Below are 20105 nucleotides of genomic sequence, written 5' to 3' on the forward strand. Positions count from 1 at the left end.
AGAGGGAGTTGGGAGTGCTTGTATAAGAATCACAAAAGTTTGATTTGCGCATGTAATCAAGATGACAAATGAATTGTTGGCCTTTATTTTTAGAGGGATTGAATTTAAGAGCAGGGAAATTCTGCTGCACCTGGAGTACTGTGTATAATTCTGATTTCTTTACCAGGAAAAGTACACACTGGCTTGAAGGTGGTGCAGAGGAGGTTCACCAGGTTGATTCCAGAAATGAGGGGTTTGGCCTACGAGGAAAGAATTCCAGTACTTACTGGAATTCAGAAGAATGAGAGGGCATCTTATGGAAAGATAAAATGATGTAATATAGAGGGAGAAAGATTACAACTAGGGTAAATAGCCTTGAGATTTAGAGTAGTAGATTTAGGATTGGCACTCTCCTAAATAGACACCACATTTTATCTCCTAAATAGACACCACATTTTATCTCCTAAATAGAGACCACATTTCTCTCAGGTTTGACTTCCAACCTATGCCTTATAATCTGATCTTCAGCCAGTGGGAGTGCTTCCATGTTCTAATTATTCCTGGGGTATGGTGGGCTGGGAAGGTGGAGAGATTTCAATATATCTGATCTTTCTTTCAGTAAAGAATGTGCACTGGTAATCAGCATAACAAATCTTATGACAGGTTGAGTAGCCTCTGTCAGTGCTGTAATCTTCTTTGATTCTATATTTGGACAGGGATGCAGGCCAGGTAGAACGATAAGTAAATGGGAAAAAAAAGTGAAAATAAATGTATTGCATAACAAATGTAAAACGTTATATCAGTGGTTATCAACCTTTTTCTTTCCACTCACATACCACTTTAAGGAATCCCTCTGCCATTGGTGCTCTGTGATTGATAAAGGATTGCTTAAGGTGGTATGTGAGTTGAGAGTCACTGCTCTAGACCCAATTGTGACTGAAATATTTTGCTTGAGAAAAATTGTCATTGGCCCATTTCCTTTGGAGTTATGAAGCCCTACACATGATGAATCAATTAGGTACGATTAAAACAATGGTTTTCAACCTTTTTCTTTCCACCCACATACCCATGTGAGTGGAAAGAAAAAGGATGAGAACCACTGCATTAAATAATTTTGACTGAATGTTTCTTCCTTAATTATCATTAATTACAGATTTTCTCTAACACTAAATATAAAATGTTCCAACTAGTTAAGGTTTTGAATGAATTATGACCTCTTGTCATAAGGCAATAAATAATAATAGCCTGATCATAAGTATTCACAGAAGGTAGAGAAATGCAACTCAAACTACTATTGGCATAAATAAAGCAATTGTCACTTACAGAGATAATTAAATGTTCAACCATTAGCTTACAATACCTGTCCCATAATAATTCTTTATCCATCAATTTGAAACATTCCATAACTATCCCATAACAATTCAGCAAAAAAAACCCCAACTGTCCCCTATTAACAATGGGAAGGAAGTCAGGGAAAATCCCAAAAAGTACTTTTATTGCAAATCAATATGTGCAATTAAGGCGCAGACCCTTGCAGATTGCAGTTTTATAATTTGCAGGTCATCAAATCTGTTGATGAGATTCCTTGGTGTCTTCAATTCATAGAACATCACAATTTGGGATTGAGTCACAAAGTTCTAACTTAGAACTCGAGCCTGTTTGTTAAGGGGTTGGTATTAGCTGTGATTCAACAGTTAATGTTCTCATGTCTTAGTCAGTGTATTGTAGATTCATGCCCCATTCCAGATATATAGTGTCCTCCATAATATTTGAGATAAAGACACTTTTTTCCTTTACTTGCCAGGTGTTCCACAGTTTTCAATTTGTAATCAAACAATTTACATGTAATTTAAAGATGTGCATACATTTTGGTTTGACCATGTAGAAGTTTAAGCACTTTTTATACATAGTTCCCTCATTTCAGGGCACCATAATGTTTGGGATATTTGGCTTCATGTGTGATTGTGAGTACTCAGGTATGTTTAATAGGTTAATTGGTGCAGGTATAAGAGAGCTAGGCTTGTTTCTAAGCTTTTGATAATCTTTGGTGTCTGTTGTTGTTATTTTTCAATACGAGGACCAGAGTTGTGCCAATGAAAGTGAAATAAGTCATTATGAGGCTGATAAACAAGAACAGTAAGATACATCACCCAAACCTTAGGATTACCAAAATCAACAGTTTGGATCATTAAAAAGAAAGAGTACTAGTGAGCTCAATAATCACAAAGGGACAGGCATTCCAAGGAAGACCTCCACTGCTGGTGACAGAAGAATTCTCATCATAATGAAGAAAAATTCCCAAACGCATGTCCAACAGATCAGAAGCACACTGCAGAAGTTGTGGATATTTCAATGACTACTCTCCGCAGAAGACTTCATGAACAGAAATACAGAGCTACACTGCAAGATGCAAACCATGGAAAGGTGGTATGCTTTGGATCTTGGATAGTTCCTTCTCACCTCCACACTTAGCTCTTGCTATCATTCTGATACAGGTTAATCTTGGTCCCATCTGTTCACAAGACCTTTTTCCAGGACTCTGCAGGCTCTTTTAAATACTGCTTAGTAATCTGTAATCTGGCCATCCTTTCTGTGGATAATTAATGGTTTGCATCTCTGGTTTCCCCCAGAGTCACCGAGTATCCATAGATTTGCATCTAGCACCCCTGTAGCCTCTGCAGACACACAAGAGTCCATTCCAAACCATAGGCAACCCAAGCTCCAGATCCAAACGTCCGATATGATTAGGAACCCTTCAGCACACTTGGCCCCTCTCACATCTCAGATTTGATACTTGGTGCCCTTTCAGCCAGTTTGAGCCATCTCTAGCAGTCCACAATCTGCTGCGAGTCCCCTGACTGCAGACTCCAGCAGCCTGCAGCCTCCGTGGGTTCCTTGCCTCGAGTCACCAGCAGCCTTTGTGGTTCTTTCAGCTGCAGAACTCCTCACTAGTCTGTTGCTGTGGCCACCATCCCATTGCTCGTCTCCTCTGCCTCTCCTCATGGGGGGAGGGGGGGTGTGGTCTTCCCATTTTCTGGTGCCCTGCGCCAGTCCTCTTCTTCCATTGAGATTGCTGCCAATCACAGGCACTGCTATCTTGGCACAGACCCCCCACCCCCCCCCAGTTGTGGGATTTTAAATAAAACTATTGTTGGCTCCTTTAATGGGCCATTCAAATCCTGAATGGAGTTCTCGGCAGTTGGATTTGTCAGTTGGACCCCATGGGAGTATTGAGACTCATATCCACCCCCCCATCCCCCCACCGTGGGTCTGCACCAGTGGCAGCACTGCTGTTACAGCAGCTCCTGCAGCGCTGCCATTCAATTCCTCCTGGACAGCCCTAAATCTAAAGGCATGAACATTGATTTTTGTTTCTAATTTTAGATAACCCCCACGGTATGATTTCACTGTTTCCATCTCTTTATCGACTCGAGTAATATTTTTAACTCTACCTGCTGAAATCCTTCAATAATTCTTTGTCTGCAATAGCCATTGACAGTCTGTTCTAATGACCCTGATCAGTAGTTTCATAAACAATGACGCTAACTCTTCCTTGCTCTCCTCACAGAAGAGAGTATCTGTCTGCTAAAGTGAAAAAGCAGAACACATTCACAGCAAGTGAAAGAGCACTGCAGATAGAACAAGGGAGGACATTGCTTAAAGCTGATTATTAATTCTAGCATAGTCTGTGGAAAACTCCAAAAATAAGATAACTATTTTAAAAAAACATGAGTTGTAAATAAGATTTTAAAATATAGAGCAGAATGGTTTAAAATTACAGGTGGCGTGGATTTAGAAGCAAAAACAAGCACGTTCAACGGAGAAATTGCACTGAATGGTAATTGAGCACGCTGATTTCTGCCTTCCCACTGACTGCAAACAGAGCTGTGGAACATTTACTTTATTCAATTAATCTTGTTCAATCAAAACACCAAACAGTAGGGACAAAACTGTGCATGTAAACCTGGAATTACAATGACCAGATTTTACAGCGTTAATTGTGGTAAACCAGCCAATGTTCACTATAATTCTACTGTAAAACTGATTTTGTGAAATTCAGAAATGAGCAGTTACAAACAGAAATCTAGAAATTGCTATCATTGTTCTGTATCCTTCCCCAAAGTTATTCTCAGAGACCAATGCACTTATGATAACATATCACTACAAAGTACTGTACTCTGAAATTTCATGGTATAAGTAAAAACACAAGGCTGGAGAAATTCAGCAGTTCATTCAGAATACTTAATTCTTCTTCTTCTTTGGCTTGGCTTCGCGGACGAAGATTTATGGAGGGGTATGTCCACGTCTGCTGCAGGCTCGTTGGTGACTGACAAGTCCGATGCGGGACAGGCAGGCACGGTTGCTGCGGTTGCAAGGGAAAATTGGTGGGTTGGGGTTGGGTGTTGGGGTTTTCCTCCTTTGTCTTTTGTCAGTGAGGTGGGCTCTGCGGTCTTCTTCAAAGGCGGTTGCTGCCCGCCGAACTGTGAGGCGCCAAGATGCACGGTTGGAGGCGAGATCAGCCCACTGGCGGTGGTCAATGTGGCAGGCACCAAGAGATTTCTTTAAGCAATCCTTATACCTCTTCTTTGGTGCACCTCTGTCTCGGTGGCCAGTGGAGAGCTCTCCATAGAACACGATCTTGGGAAGGCAATGATCCTCTATTCTGGAGATGTGACCCACCCAGCGCAGTTGGGTCTTCAGCCGGAGGCCCGAGGTCCTGTTGCTGCCGCCGCCGGAGACCCAAGGTCCTGTTGCTGCTGCCGCCGGAGGCCCGATGTCCTGTTGCTGCCGCCACCGGAGGCCCGGTGTCCTGTTGCTGCCGCCGCCAGAGGCCCGAGGTCCTGTTGCTGCCGCCGCCGGAGGTCCGAGCAGTCCTCTGAAATGTTCCAGCATACTTAATATAGCAATGATAAAGATACATAACCAACGTTTCAGGAGTACGATGTGTGACTTGCTCAATTATTCCAGCATTGTGCTTTTACTTCAGTCACTGCATCTGCAGACTTTTGTGTTTCATTTCATGGTATAAATTAGGAATGAGATTCAGATGGTGTCTAAACCACAACTGCTGCTTTGCAACATCTGGGTCTAAAAAACTAATGTCATATGCGTAGATTGTAATTTCCTCAGGTTCATATTTCAAAATGTAATTGATGTGAAGCTAACCACAGAAGCATTTCTTATATACTCAGTAAAAATTTAGCTTCTATGTTAGACACATGCTCTAATCATTATTTTGTGCTTTTTATTTTCAAGTTTGATGAGAATTCTTCAATACGATTTGCAGTAAAAGGACAGACAGAAACCCTGCACAAGTATCAGGAGTGAACCACCTTGCAAATTACCTCCCTCCCTGCCATGTTCTCCACCACCATTGGCCTCATTAGCTACTTGAGAATTCACATTTCTGGAGAAGACATTAAGTTGCCTTTGATCTCCAAAGAATGCCTGAGGTGAAAACTTGTTTTTTCTCTCTCTCCTCTGTTTTAAAAATTATCTTGAGGAACTCAGCTTGAAGGTACCAGTTTCAAAGTGTTATTTTTTAAATTGGATGTGGACAAGGCCAACATTTATTGCCCATATCCAACTGCCCTTGAGATGGTGGTGATGACTTGCTGTTTTGAACCTCTGCAGTCTATCTGATGAAGCTACTCCCTTTGCACTGTTGTTCCATGATTCAGGATTAGTAATGGCTATATATTTCCAACCCAGAATGGTTAGAGGAGAACCTATAGAAGGTGATGCTCTACACATTAGCTCCCCTACATTTCTGAGAGGTAGAGGTCATGCGATTGAAGAACTGTTGAAGAAGCAATTGGAAGTTTAAGTTGCAGGTAATACACACAATAGCCATGTTGCACTGGTAACAGAAGAGGTAAAAGTTTTGGGGTACCAATCCAGCTGACTGCTTCCTCCTGGTTGGTGCCAAGATACTTTACTTCGGAGTTGCCCTTATCCATTTAAGTGGCCACTGATTCTTGTAGGCGGTGGAAAGATTTTAAACAGTCTGCAGTTCATTAACTCACTGCAAAATACTCAACTCTTAACTGCCTTTTATGGCCACAGCATTTACACAGATCATCTTATTAAATCTCTGTTCAGTTGATTTAGGGCATTTTCCAACTGGAATGGGGTTTAATATCATGGGGAAGTGGTCAGACTATGGAGAGGATCATTGCCTGGCAGTTATGTGGTACCTTCATAACCCTGAATCCGAATATCATCCAAGTCTTTTATATAAGTAGAGGTACCTTCATCTTCTAAGGAGTTGTGAAAGGAACAACATGCAATAAGCAGCAAATTTTCCCTCTGCTTTTATGATGTTGGAAAGATTGTTAATGAAAGCTGAAGATGATAGGAGAGGAATGAAGAGCTCTTCTATAAACTTCTGGGGGTCAGGAGGATTGGCATCCAACAGTTTTACCAGGGTTTTTGATGCTTGATGCACATATAGTCAATATGCTGCCTTGATATCAAGTTCGCATACTTTTATATCACCCTGAAATTTATCTTTCTTGACCCTATTATTGAGATCTGGAATCAAGTGATTATGGTGCAGCTCAAACCATCATCTGTGAGTAGGCTATTGTTGACAGAATGCACAATCTAAGAACAATGGCAGCTGCAATCAGGAGCCTGATATGTGGCAGAGGACAATTTGATTTGTTTCACCATCATTATATGCTCTTAGGAATAACATTAAGCAATGTGTTGTTTGACATTGTAACTGGAAAACAATAGCTTTGTATAATGTTACCAGATTTGTTTCAATTTATTTTACCATTACTATTACAGCGGACAGTATACAAAGTGTAAAAAGGTAAGCATAAAATTCCATTGTCAGTGCCATTAGCATCTCTCAACAATTTGCTTTTGAACACTCACAGAACCTTGAATGGGTAGCTTTATATTTCTTTAGTTGAATTGCTATTCTCCAGGTTAATTAGGTTTTACTTGTGCTATTTTTCACTTCATAACAGTGCCATGACATCAATTTAGGCTCAGTGATTAGAAAGGAAAGGTTGTGCTAAAATTACAGCAGCTATATGATAATTACATGAATATCAAGATACCTGATCACAGCCAGATCATGTGATCTGCTATGTTATGTTAGTTTAGCTTTATTCAGGAAATAGTTCAAATTCATGTTGCCTGCATATTGCAATTTCACTAGTTCCTTATTTTGTGATTTACTGGCAGGCCAGCTTTTATTATCTTTCTCTTATTAGCTTGGAGAAAGAATTAGCATAGTATCTTCCTCAATCACTGCAGTGCTTCTGATAAAGGTGGTCACTAATGTTGTTGGACAAGGAGTTCCAGAATTTAGATCTGGCACAATGAAGGAACAATGTTATATTTCTGAACAAGGATTGTGTGTGCCTTTGATTTCTGTGTCCAGCCAATGCTAATGTTCTTTACAGAAAAATGATGGAGAATCTCAATCTTCTTTATGTAGCAAACGTAAAGGTACAAGACCAATGTTTCAGGATTGATTCCTTCTCAAGGTATGAGCAAAAAGCAAGCAAGCACCTGATTAAAATGGTGGGGGCGAGGGACATGGGAAGGATCACAGGCAAGAGGTCATAGGTGTATATGTGTGAGAAAACTGCTGGGAAGTGATGGGGGAAGGGATAGCTCTCTCAGTGGAGAAGGAAAGGGGCAGAGAGCTGGAGGAAAGAAAATAGAGGGATGGGGAAAGAGAGGGAGATGGGACAAGCCTAACAGAAACTGGAGGTTAGTGTTAGATCAGAGAGTGCCCAGACAGAATATTGCTCCTCCAATTTGTGGATGGCCTCGGTTTGGCAGTGCATGAGGCCATGGACAAGCATTTTGGCATGGGAGAGGGGCATAGAATTGAATTGGTTAGCCACTGGGAGATTCCCAGTCTGCGTCCAATCTCTCCGATGTAGAGGAGGCCAAAACTGAAGCACAGGGTGCAGTAGATGACCCCTGCAGATTCACAAGTGAAGCAATGCTTCACTTGGAAGGACTGTATGGGCTCCCGAAAGGTGGTGAGGGAGGAGTTGAGGGGAAAGTGCAGCACTTCCTGAGGTCACAGGGGTAGGTACTAAGGGGGGAATTAGTTGGAAGGAGTGGTTCCTTCGAAAGTGGAGAGGGAAGAAGAAGGGGAGATGTAATTGGTGGTGGGATCACATTGTAGGTGACAGAAATTGCAGAGCATAATATGTTGGATGCGGAGACTGGTGGAGTGGTAGGTGAGGACAAGATGAATCCCCTCCTTGTTGCATCTAGGGGTGAAGATGGCCAGGGCAGAATATGGGAAATGGAGATGCAGGTAAGGGCTGAGTTGATGGTGGTGGAGGGGAAACCACGTTCTTTGTAGGAGGAGGACATGTTAGATGATTTGGAATGAAAGACCTCATTCTGTGAGCAAATGCTAATGCCCTATTGTTTGCCTTGCTGCCTTTGCTGGGGTCTCATCTGTAAGCAGCTTACGCCAAGATAGGGTGGGCTAGCTGCTAAAAATAGCTGGAAAAGGTGGTAGAAATTAGTGTGAACCATTACTCACCAAAAGGGTGATACAAGGAGGAGTGGTTTATCTGGTTTCAATGCTGTACTGGAAACTATGAACGAATAAAGTAGAGAGAAAGAAAAATGTCTAGTTTCTGGAGGTTCGGGAAGCTCTAAAGATAAAGGGAGGAGACAGCTGTGGAGATGAATGGTAATAATTATACTTAAGGACTGGGAGACAGAAGCACATATATCCATGATGGAATGCAAGTCTTGAATTCATTATCAAATATTTTATCCAGGGCTGGATTAACATAGTAGCAAGAGTAGCAAATACTACAGACCCCATAATTTCAAGGCCCCCCCATTTGTGTACAATGAATTATGAGAAATATTTTAATTTTCATCTTTATGCAGCGGCTATCAGATACACTCATAGTCATTGTTAATAACCTTGATTAAAGGTGATAATTGGCTAAAATTGCTAAACTTAAATTTAAGATTAGCGATTTTAGCCAATTATCACCTTTAATTGGGGCTATTAACACAGCATGGGTATGTTGTAATTTGTGCAGCGCTAGTGGTTCTGAGAAACCACACTGATAGTCTGTTAATAACCCCGATTAAAGGGATAGTTGGCTAAAATTATGAACCTTTAATTTAATTGGGTTATTAACACAGACTATTTCCGGCAGCTCACGCAACGGCTCAATGCGGGAGCAATGGCCATCTTAGTTACCCATAATCCCCCTTGCAGTTGGAACCACTCTGCCAGAGTCAGCACCAGGGAAACACAGAGTGCTTCCAGCTGCGTGTGGGATTATGGGTGATCAAGATGGCCATTGATTCCCCCATGCCACCAGCCGCTGCTTGTAAGTTTTGTTTTAACAGGGAGTGGTCACGTTCCCCAGCCCCATTTCCCCATCCCACTGGGCAGGGAGAGGTTGCATTCCCCAGACTGCCCTGCTGGGCAGGGAGAGGTTGGGTCCCCTGTCCCCATATCCTGTTCTGCTGGGCAGGGTGAGGTTGTGTCCCCCCATCCCCATCCCCCATTCCGCTGTACAGGGAAAGGTCCTCATCCCCAGTTGAAGGGAGGTAATTTCAGTGTAGGTGTAATTTCTTTTTTATTATTGTATTTTAGTTTTCACAGACTTACAAAGTCCAATAAACAAAGCCATCTATATCCAAAGTCTGTATTTGTCCCACCCCCCCCCCCCCCCCACCACTTGCCTCAGCGAATACATCCCTTACTACCTGAATTTGCTACCCCACTGAATTTGAAAAACATTTTATTCAACCTGCTCCTGCCCTCTGCTGGCAGTCATAATGTAATTTCAGCAATATTCCAGGCAGAATCAGGAAATGTACTGAACCTCAAATTCATTGATTATTATCTGACTGTATACATACAACCCGACAAAACGGCATTTCCTTAGACTATTGTGCACATGCATGCATGCACACACACACAAAATAATAATCATATATATAAAATTTAAAATAAATAGATCTAAATATATTCAGAATGATTTACTTGATTATAGGATTACATGATTACTTGGTTCATTCATCTTGCAGCCTGCAGGAAGAAACTATTTTCTAGCCTGGCAGTCCTGATTTGGATGCTCCTGTACCTCCTTCTTGATGGTAGTGGGTCAAAGATACTGTGTGCTGGGTCTTCTAAAATTCTTTGAGCCCTATTTAAACAATGCACTTGGTAAACGTCATCAATACAGAAAAGGGAGACCCCAGTGATTTTTCCCGATTAAAACCTGTCTGGAATCTAGTACTTTTTTTTGTCTGTGCACTATTGTTTCTGGGGGTTTCTCTGTCACATATAAAGATTTCACCTTGAGAAATCCTGACTATGATTCAGCCTACTCAAATGTTTTGAAAAGGAAACTGCTGTTTACAAAATATATTTCACAACTGGATGATGTTCCTAAGCACATTAGAACCAATGACTGTAATTACATTAAAATGTAGTTACAGTGGTAATGAATGAAAAACAACAGCTGAGATACGGATACCAATCTTCACATTAAACAAGATAAATGACAGATTCCTCAGCAAAGGGATAATATTGGCCCAAGACACCAATAATTCACTTTCCACAAACAGGTGGGCAGGGGGATATTGCAAGCCATAAAATCATGATCCTCAAAGATTAATGAAACAAACTGAACCAGCTTGTAAATGTGCTTGTGATCTTACCACAGACTTTGCTTGTAAATGGAGAACACTGTAACAGACAGAATACATCCCTCACAACATTAAGTGCCCTTTAGAAGGTCTTGAAATGGCTGTGTCAAATCACTCCATTGTCATTTTCTACGTTAAAGCAAATACCTCAACTGAACTTACAAACAAATCTTCAGAAATGCTACTTCTGCTTTATTTCACCTGTAGAGAGGTTTTTCCCATATGAGACAGAGGACAGAGTATGTAATTGAGAGCTTGGTGTGCTCCTAGTGCAATACATTGTGAGCAAACTCATGTCTGCACACAGGTAAAATCTTGTACAATCTTTTGGATGCTTCAAGGCATTATACAAACAATGGGGTTCTTATGAAGCACAATCTCTTTTGTGATGCAGAGAGAGGTAGCCCAACCAGCTTGCAACTGCTTTATCAACAGGCTCTTTCATACAGTGGAAAGGTTGGGATTCTCTGCCCTTATGTCAGGAGACTTACCTCCATTAATGCGCCTTGGCCGGCTCCAAGGCATTGACTACAATCCCTCTTGTAGAAAGGGTCAGAGGCGAAGTGCAACACTCCGCTGCCTAGCATGAATGTAATGCTGCTGAAAGCGGCTGGCTAGGGGCAAGCTGATGACATTGTGATGATGCCGTCAGCCTGCGACCCATATCCTCCTCTCTCCAACTCACACAGCCCTCTCCCTCCATGACTCCATCAGGGCAGGGGCGGCCGGCAGGGGCCAGCTAGTGCAGGCTGTAACAGCCCCACCAGCACTCCAGCACCTCACCGAGTTGGTTCGGCCGTCGGGGCTGCTCATCAGTGCCAGCGTCTCAAAGCGTGGCAGAGCAATGGGTGTCTTCCCTACCCATAATCCCCCATGCAGCTGGAACCATTCTTGGAAGCGCAGAGCGGTTCCAGCTGTGTGGGGGATTATGGGTAGGGAAGATGGTCATTGCTCTGCTGCGTATTTATGACAGGCGGCGCCCCGGAAACAGTTGCCCTGCCTACAACAGCTCCAGATGACTCACTGAGGCGCTGCTCTGCATAAAAGCAGCGCTGGAGCTGCATTTTCGGGCTGCTTCATGAACAGGCACATTTAACATTTTTATCCACCTCTGCAGCCAGCCTCGAAACGGAGGCCCAGCATGAAAACACCTGGTTCCTTCCATCTGAGGTTGGAAGTGGGAATGTGCATGGATGATTGCTCAGTTTGATACCTTTCACAATTTCTTGCCCAAATCAGCCCCCCGTGCCTGGATGTTATAGAATATGGACAACATCCAGGCATAGGCTAATAAATGCGGCACAGTTATGGGAATGTTATTACAGTGCTAGTGCCCTGGGTTAGAATCTGGTGCTGTCTGTAAGGAGTTTGTATGTTCTCCCCATATCTGCGTGGATTTCCTCCAGGTGCTCCATTTTCCTCTCACCCTTCAAAAATATGCGCGGATGGTAGGATAATTGGTGCATTTTGGGGGGATGGGCATGGGCTCATGGATTGGAAGGGCCTTTGAGCATCTAAAGAAAATTGAAGTACAAGTTATGCCAGACTCTTGCAAGGCAATGAATATCACTGGCAAAAAAAAATCTAACTACCTACCCTTAACATTCAATGGCCTGTTATGGCCTATATCATCCAAACATTCATTCATGCACAGTATACAGCAATTTAACATGCATTACAGTTTCTTGCCTAAGCTGCTCTGGCAGCACTTTCCAAAACCTAACCCGATGAAAGACAAATTCCTGAGAACACGATCATTTGCAGGCTTCCTCTGAGTCTTTCAGGAACTTGGTTTAAAAATATACTGTATTGTCAGTTCTTCATCATCAATGTCTTAATCCTGGAACTCCCTACCCAATCGCACAATGGGAGTACTTCCACGAGAAAGACTGCAATAGCTGAAGTACATGCAGGGTTCCCTCTGTAAAGGTGAGAATTCCTTCTGACAGGTTCAGCTTCCCTCTGCAGGCCATGGCTCCTTTTAAAAGATCAAGTCTGCAAGATTACAAATGCAACCCAATATTTTCAGAAGGAGGGTGAAAGAAACCAGGACCAGTGATCCTGACATCAGTTGTAGGAGAAATGCACAACTCTGTATTTAGGAGGTGGTAACAGAACAGTGAGAAATAATAACATATCTGGAGTTCATGTGGATTCAGAAAAGGGAAAATAATGCTTGATATATCTATTATCTGAGATTATTTCTAGCAGAATAGATAAGATATAACCAGATGGTCAAGGACATTTGAAATCTGTGCAAGCTTTCAATAAGATGCATATTGGTGACTTAAATAAAATTAGACCATATGGTATTCAAGCAATATACCGCCATAAGTTGAGAACTGGTTAATAGAATAAAAACAGTAGGAATATATGGGCCATTTTCAGATTAGGAAGCTGTGATTAATTTGGATCAGTGCAAGGGACACTGCTGTTCACAATCTATATCAATGATTTGTATCTGGAGACCAAGTGCATAACATCCATGGAATAGAGTATTTTGGGAATTCTCTACCACAAAGGATGTAGAGGATTATATTCTGGGTAACTTTTTTAAAAAAATCAATACATTTTCAAATAATAAGATTCAAGATTCTTTTATTGTCATGCAATAAAACAGAAAATGTAATGTAACACAAAATTTCATTTTGTCTACTGTAAAGTTTGCCTTCAGCATCCCTTAAGAGTCAGAGAAAGAGAAGCAAAAGAAACCCCCCAGAGTCACTGAATGTCCAAGGATTTGCCACAAGTGTTCCCACAGTCACACAGCCTTCAGTCCAGATTAGCAGCAACCCGAGTTCTACATCCAAACCTCCGAGATGATTAGGAAGCCCTCAGTGGCTTCCGCATCGTCTCATATCTCAGTTCTGATACATTGTGCTCCTTCAGCCAGTCTCGAGCCAGTCTTCAGCAGCCTGCAGCCTGGTACAAGTCCCTTGACCAGAGTCACCAGCAGCCTGCATGGATTCCTCACCTCAAGTCTCCAACAGCCTGCTGCCTGTGTGTTCTTCAGCCACAGTCACCATCTCATGGGTCATGTCCTCTGCTTCTCCTTCTCAAGTGGAGGGTAGTTTTGCCCGTTTCCTGATGCCCTACACCAGTCCTCTGCTTCCCTGGAGTTTGCAACCCCCCGTGGCCACTACCAATCATAGGCACTGCATTCTTGGGCCCAGTCCCAGCAATCACAGGATTTTAAAATAAACCACTATCGGCTCTTTTAATAGGCAGTTTAAAGCCTGTACAGAACCAATGGCAATCAGACTGGGAGGTTGGATCCTGTGGGGGAGTGCTGTGTCTCCTCTCCTTGTGGGTCAGATTTGCAGCGGCATTGTCACTACGGCACCTCCGGCAGTGCTACCTTTTTGAATATTTTATTTAAAATCAACACATATACCGCAACAATCAAACACAATAATAGAGTTTACAAATATATGCTGATTAATATATAAAAGAAAAAAGCCCAATGAATCCCTTCCCCCTCCCTAACCCTATTAAACTAAAACCTAAATCTAAAATGCATGATAACATTGATTTGGATGCTTCAGAGGATGCTCTAGGATCTCACAGAAAACATTTTTCACATAAGACCCTTACTTATTTTCAGGGAAAACTTCACCAGTTGGAGGACTCAAAGAAACTATTTATAATTTTAGTCTCATTATTTAAGCATAGGGGCTCCAAACTTGTAAAAATACAGAATATTTACCCCTCAAATGATATGTTTTTTTTTCTAAAGGGATACAACTTTGAATCTCTGTTTACCATCGTCCTAATGTTAATGAAACATCTGATTTCCAGATAACAGCAATATATTTCCTTGCTATTACCAAAACTAAATTGACAAATTTCAGTTGAAAATCCAATAAAGATAGTTTCGATGTTATATTCTCAAAATTTCCCATCAACAGTAATCCAAGATTGAATGGAAAAACAACACCCGTAATTCATTATAAAAACATACTAATAGAAGTCCAGAAAGGTTTAACCTTTGAACAAGACCATGTACAATGAATAAAAGTTCCAATATCCTTTCCACATCTAAAACATTGATCTGATGTATCAAATTTTCATTTATTTCATTTCTGAGGTGTAACATATAATTGATGTAAAAAGTTATAATGAAGTCGTCTATATCTTACATAAATCTTGCCAAACCTGCTGATCTATTGATATACTCAGATTTTGTTGTCATCTTTCCTTTGACTTAAACAAACTTAATTTAGGTGCTTTTCCTTGTAACATCATATATGCCATTGAAATAAATTTTGTAACCATTTCATCGACAATTCACTGTTCTAAGTCTGTAAGATCTTTTAATACCATATTAGATCCTAATTTTTCTCTTAAATAACCTCTTAATTGCAAATAACGAAAAAGTTTATTGTGAGGAATATCATACTTAATTTTTAATTGATCAAGTAACATCAGCCTACCATTGTCAATAACAATCTCCTAATTTAGAAAGTCCTTTATTATTCCAAATATTCAAAAAAGGATTATCTTTTGAAAAAATTAAGAGGATTAATCAATGGCGTTTTTAATGACAAACAATTTCCATTTAATTTTATTCTAAATATTAAGCAAATGTTTCAATATTGGAGCATCTCTATCAATTGTCATCAACCTTGGTTCCCATTTATAAATAAATTCTTCAGGTATAGTTTATCCAATCTTATTTAATTCAATTTCGACCCATGATGGTTTAGTTTTCCCAAATAAAGAAACAAGAAACTTTAATTGTGCTGCTTTATAATAGTTCCTAAATCAGGAAGTTGTAATCCTCATTTGTATTTCCATGTTAATTTTTCTAAAGATTTTCTTTCCATTTTCCCTTTCCAACGAAATTTCCTAACTTGTTTATTTAAATCTTGAAAATTTTTTTGAGGTATGGAAATAGGTAATGAATATTGAATTCTTGGGAAAATATTCATTTTAATACAATTGACTCTTCCAATTAAAGCAATAGGTAAATTTACCCACTTCTTTAAATCTTCTTCTATTTTCTTAAATAATGGAATATAATTTAATTTGTATACATTTTTCAAATTATTATTAGTATGTATACCTAAACAGTGTTACCTTTTTCTTAAATTCTATGTATTGACATGGATTCTCATTTCCTTCATGAATGTACCAGGCTGCAATGTCATTTATAGTAATGAGTACAAAATCAAGACTAAGGGAATCAAGTGATGCCATTGATAGAAAAGATTAGACATAATCTCACAGAACATTGAAGCAAAAAGATGTGGAAACAGTTTTCACACAGAACGGAAGAGGCCTGGAATTCTCTACCTGCAAGAACTGAGACAGAACCCTTCATTATATGTACAATGTATGTGCATTTGGACCTAGCTATGGACCTAGAACTTCAGGCCTGCATGCTTCAACTAGAACAAACACACTCAACCAAATGATCCCCACTCATGTCATAAATTTTCTACAATTAATTTCTTAGACTCTTTGACACAACTCCATTAATTGAAAATATTTACCTTGTAATTACAAGATATCTGTTTAAATAAAATGCAGACTTTCACTTATCATCATTTTCTTTTCTTAATTAAAATGTTGCAGAGTTTGGTGAGTTGTTCTTTGGGAAAATCAGGAAAATGAGAAAAGGCTGGTCTCAAACTGGAGGAGGACCAACAGTGCATGGTGAAAGGAATTCTCATCACTGGATTTTGCACATATTACCATAAATGGCCCAGTGCAGTCATGAAGGAAATGAAAATCCATGCCAATGCACGGAATGGAAAACAATCTCTGGAAGGTTATTTTCATTGGTGCAACAGTCTTAAAGTAGAAGCAGTGAGATAATTCACTCAAAGGGCAAAAAGCTAGAAAATACTTAACCAAACTCGGAAACTAGAAACTAATGCACTGAATTTAAACTGAAGTGAACCTTGTGCTACCATAATATATAATCTCATCACTACAACCTCAAGTACAACCATTTATCACATTATTCAACGTAAAAAACAGGTAACCAAAAACCTCCATTAGCAAGAGTGCAGTCTGAAGGGCACATTTTAATTTCCTGTGCACCTAAGATGGAACTTGTGTAAAAATAGCACACTATAAATCCATCTATATTCTGAAGGGATTATACAGATTTCACACAATTTACAGTATACCACTTGAAAAGTTACTCTCAATAATACTAAAATAATAGTGAAAGTATCAAAGAGCACTGCAATTGATTTAAGTATTACTGTTCATTCTAGAAAATGAAATGTTCTTGTTTGAATGATACATCAAATATTATGAATTAATATATTTTATATATTCACAGGCTGATCCATTTTCAGTGAGCAGCCTTTTTTTCATCCGTCTCTTAAATAGGGTTCAAGGCCCGCAGTGTATTGCGGGCGGTGATTTACAATAATAGAGGTAACAATGAAGAATTTTATCAGCAACTGATCTGCTTTGCAGCTGAGTTCCCTATTCCTGATGCAGTCCTTGACTTAGATCTCGCTTTACAGGATCTGGCACTGCAGTAGTAACAAAACCTTCTGTCAACTGGTTGTGAGCCAAGCATCTGACAGGTAAATGGTGGATAAATTGATAGCAGAAAACTCTAAACACACATTAAACAAAGAGCATTTTTTTAAAAAATCAGTTACCATAGTTAATTTAAGGAATAGGCAATGAAGGTAGTGAGCACTGAACTTTGATTTGCAGTGCAACTTGATTGAAAACACACTGTACTGAAAGTGAAGCAGGACCATTTCTGATCCATTTCGATGAGTCTTTGGAAACTTGAGCAACTTGCAGTGGGATTACATGAAGTTCAGGATGTGGCCAGGGTGGGAGGGGCACAGCAGCCCAACAGGACTGCTTTGACACCATGGACTGGAGCTGTTTCAGAGAGCTGGCACCTACAATGGTCATGTAAACATTGAGGAGTACATGAGCTCAGTGACTGGCTGCATTAGCAAGTGCATTGAGGATGTCATCGAGATTAAATACTTCACAACCAGGGGTTACCAGAAACCATGGTTGGATGGAGAGGTCCAGCCCCTTCTCAGAGCTCATGATGCTGCCTTCAGGACAGAGGCTAGGATGGCACTAAGATTAGACAGGGCTAAAAATTCCCATGCAATCTGGAAAGCAAAGTGGGGGTATGCACAGAAGATCCACAGACAGATATATGACACAAGGTGCATGTGGCAAGGGATCAAGACTATAACAGATCACAAGTCAACTTTGCAAGTTAAGGACAATGACTGAACACCTTCTATGCATGATTTGATGAGGCAAACAGGATGACACCAAAGAAAACTTCATGTTCCCTTGATGAATGGACCCCTTGCAAAGCTGTGGCTGAGGTGAGGAGAACCCTATCCAAGGTGAGCCCACGCAAGGCAATTGGCTACTGAAGGATTGCACAGTTCAATTGATGGAGGTCTTCACCAACATCTTCAACACTTCACTGCAGACGTCCATCATTCCCACAGGGTTCACATTAGCCATGGTACCCAAGAGGCCAAAGATAACAGGTCTCAATGATTACCGCCCTATGGCACTGACCTCCACCATTATGAAATGGTTCAAGCATCGAGTGATGGAAAGCATCAAAGTACACCTCCCAGAGACACTGGAGCCACTTCAATATGCCTAGAGAAGAAACTGTTCCACAGATGATGCTATAACCTTGTCCCTTCCCTTCATCTTAGCCCACCTAGAGAATGACACCTCATACGCTAGGAGTCAATGGAGTCTCACTTCCCCACATCAACATGATCTATCAGGATCGTTGTGTGAAAAGAGTGAGCAAAATCATTGAGGACCCCTTCTATCCTGCACATAGCATCTTTTACCTGCCCCTGTTGGGAAAGCGATAGAGGAATATCAGAGTCAGTACCACCAGACTGAGAACACACCTTCTTCCCACAGGCAGTGAGAATGCTGAATGTCCAAAGAAACGCTCACTCTAACCATCCGAGATTCTCATATTTATGAAAAAATATTTATTTAATTATTTGTATATATAAATACTTGTCCTGCATACCGTATATTGCGGTGTATAAGTTGAGTCGTGAAACCCAAAAAATCTCTCAAAAAATGGGGGTCAACTTATATGCCGAACATACTTTTGAGACCTTAAATTCAGCTCAAAATCTAATCTGTACTGATCTGGCATGTAAGTTGACCCTTGAAAAACTAATTCGACATACAAGTCAACTCTTGGAAAACTGATTTGGTGTACAAGTCAACCCTTGGGAAACTGATTCAGCGTACAAGTCGACTCTAGGAAAACTGATTCGGCGTACAAGTCGACTCTTGGAAAACCAATTTGGCGTACAAGTCGACCCTTGGAAAACTGATTCAGCGTACAAGTCGACTCTTGGAAAACCAATTCGGCGTACAAGTTGACCCATGGAAAATTGATTCGGTGTACAAGTCAATCCTTGGAAAACCAAAAATAACTCGACTGCGACAGATTTTCATTGAGATTTTTATTGAGAGAAACAACACAATTCGTACCCTTCATAATCGCCATCTTTGTCTGAAAACAACAACACATTTGGAACCCTTCAAAAGTGTTCTTGCTATCATTGCTGAAGCAAAGATGGCAGTAAGCACATCCATACCCTCAATGTTAAAACAGTCATCAGATGGGTCACAGTCTGTACCTGATGAGACAATTTCAGCTTCATCATCAGTGTCCTACAATAAATCATCTTCTTTACCATCAATTGGATAAGAGATACAGTGCTTTTTAAATGATTTTATCGGTCTCTACTTTAACTTTGTCCCATTCCTTGAGCATGAAGTTACACAACATATCAAGTGATGCAGCACACATTGCCCCGCCTTTTGTAAATGACCGTTCTGCACTTGACATCTGTGTATTCCATTCGTTGCACACATGGTCTTTGAATAGCTTGTTCAAGCAGACATCATGAGGTGGCAATATAGGCATCAAACCACCCAGGATAACCACCATGTAAGTATTACTTTGTTCTAATCTACTTTTAGTGCTCTCAATTAAGTGACTATGAAATATATCCCAGACCAGCAAACTCCGTTCTTTGCGTAAACCACCTGGTCCACACATTGTCTATCCATAGTTTTACACCATTTACATCCATCCTTTTTCATGAAAATTTACAAAAATACCTGCAGGGAATTTCATTTTTGGTTTAATTTTTAATTTGAAGATTACCATGGGTCTTAACTGTCCCATTGGCTATGCACAATACACCACGGTAAACTTGGCCCTTTCATGTACTTCTAGTTTGCACTGATTTAACACTTTTCCATTGTTCTATTGCCTGTCATACTGAAATTCATGGGGGTTTTGTCCATGTTTCCGATATTTGGTGATGCAAACTGGTGTTTCTGCCAGTTCTGTATAATAAACTGGTGAAAACTTACAACTTTATGATCAAGATCTTTTGGTGGTTTCAGCGCAATTTTTGTTTTTTGGCGTAATACCAGATTTT

At 40.5% G+C, this 20105-nt stretch overlaps 1 protein-coding gene and 1 long non-coding RNA gene across 21 annotated transcripts in view; one reads left to right on the plus strand and one right to left on the minus strand.

Annotated features, from left to right (window-relative positions):
* The window catches only part of LOC138738833 (uncharacterized), a 193950-nt gene that overhangs the window by 107930 nt on the left and 65915 nt on the right, over window positions 1–20105 (plus strand). For 8 of the 11 annotated variants that reach the window (XR_011341804.1, XR_011341805.1, XR_011341806.1 and 5 more), the window contains 2 exons: window positions 5236–5432; window positions 6775–6799. This is a non-coding gene — a long non-coding RNA (uncharacterized lncRNA). The remainder of the gene's footprint in view (window positions 1–5235; window positions 5433–6774; window positions 6800–20105) is intronic. The other 3 variants (XR_011341798.1, XR_011341802.1, XR_011341807.1) reach the window with 1 other exon arrangement.
* Window positions 1–20105, minus strand: part of LOC138738824 (actin remodeling regulator NHS-like) — a 443489-nt gene that overhangs the window by 91608 nt on the left and 331776 nt on the right. The gene's annotated exons all lie outside the window — the stretch shown is intronic.

The sequence above is a fragment of the Narcine bancroftii genome, chromosome 7, assembly GCF_036971445.1.
Source record: "Narcine bancroftii isolate sNarBan1 chromosome 7, sNarBan1.hap1, whole genome shotgun sequence".
Taxonomy (NCBI): Eukaryota; Metazoa; Chordata; class Chondrichthyes; order Torpediniformes; family Narcinidae; genus Narcine; species Narcine bancroftii.